Raw genomic sequence first — 1,812 nt, 5'->3', positions numbered from 1 at the left:
TTTTGTTTTGTTTTTATCATTTTTGAATTTTGAAAGAAATGAATAATAAGAAATAAATAAACAAATAATAAAATAAAATAAAATGGACAATGAGAAGATTAAATTTCACCTATATTATTTTAAATTATCACCAAATTAATAGCGTTGTGTATATCTATATTATGGCTTACTAAAAATACATAGCGCTTTAAAGTGCAATAGAATGAGAATAATATTATATACTTTTCAACACACATTTTTTAGTTAACTTGGATACAAACGGGTCTCAAAAAATTGAGTTTAATTGGTATGTATTGTGTAAAAAAAATTTATAGTAGTAATGCATCACAATCACTCAATTATATTATTTTTAAAAAAATAAAAATAAAAGTCAAACACTCTAAAAAATTATAGTTGTGATTCACTGACGTTGTAAAATATTTTTTTACCGTCTGTATATTCCAATTAAATGTCAAAAAAATTTAAAGGCAATCCACATGATTTAATAAAAGTTTATATGAAATTTAACAAATAAAAAATTAAACTAAAAAACGTGTATACAATGATATGATTACTGCACTGCTTATTTCATGTCACTATATTAACGACGTATTTAAAGTAAAGAATAAATAACACGTCTTTCTTGACAATTTACTAACGTGTGCTTCTCATCTTTTTCACGTATTCTAAGAATAAGGATCCACTTTATTTCTTACCTTCCATTTCTTTTACGTTACTATAATTTTGTGTGCATAAAGTTAAATAAATAATAAATATGTGTCACATGTCTTAAAATACGTGCAATATATATACAAAAAACTATGATAATAAAAAAGAAATAGAATGTAAGAAATGGAGTGGGTCTTTATCCGTATTCTAAACAGTAGTTAATAAAGAAGAGTAAATAAGGACTATATCATCAAAACGATTTGACCTGTTTTAGAATAATGATTTGACACTACATAAATCATTTACGAAAGTTTCGTATCTTTCGGTACTCCTAGTTATAGTTGCCTACACGAAACCAAACCATATATATCAAGCCTCAATAATTACAATCTTTTATATTTAATGCTCCCTCTAGGTTTTGGAAAAAAAAAATTATCTTATAATAAATTATAAGTCATTTTATAATTTAAATACAATGGTTGGAGAATGTGAAAGTGAGTTAGGGTCGGCTAACCAACTTTTCTAACTAGTGCAACTAGGATTTAACTAACTTTTGCATGCTTCTATATATTACTCTAATATATAGCTCCGCATGAATTTATCTTAAAAATCTATATTTATATTTTATAGTGCTTATTATACTTCATATTATTAATACTTAAAGTTATTGTTTTTATAATTTATAAATGTGTTTATCTTTTAGTAATATAAAATCATTATGTTAAATTAAAATTATTTTAGTTTTTAGGTGTAACGAAATATATATATTTTTTTAAATTGTGTTCTATTGGCCGCGGTTATAGAACTGTGGCTTAAAATAGACGCAGTGCTTAGCCAACGCTTTAGGATTGTGGCTGAATTTAAACCGTAGTCTAAAAAAGAAAACTAAACCGTGGCCTGTTCACATTTTTTTGCGACGGCTTTGTATTATCGTGGACTAAAGTTAAAAAATCGTGCTCTGTTGGAATAGGCAACGGGCATATATTCCACAGCTGAAAAACCGTCCCTAAAAGTGTTAGGCAACGGTTTTCATGCTTTTGGCCGCGAATTTCAGTTGTTGCCTAAAGTCATTTTTGTTGTAGTGCCACAAGGTCATAGTTGAATAAGAGAACAACTTTGAGCTTGGATTTAAAGTCATGAAAAACTGTATGAGACAAAGGCTTG

This window comes from Vicia villosa, linkage group LG5 (assembly GCF_029867415.1).
Source record: "Vicia villosa cultivar HV-30 ecotype Madison, WI linkage group LG5, Vvil1.0, whole genome shotgun sequence".
Classification (NCBI taxonomy): domain Eukaryota; kingdom Viridiplantae; phylum Streptophyta; class Magnoliopsida; order Fabales; family Fabaceae; genus Vicia; species Vicia villosa.
The sequence above is the reverse complement of the archived record's forward strand: the minus strand, read 5'-3'. Positions refer to the sequence as shown.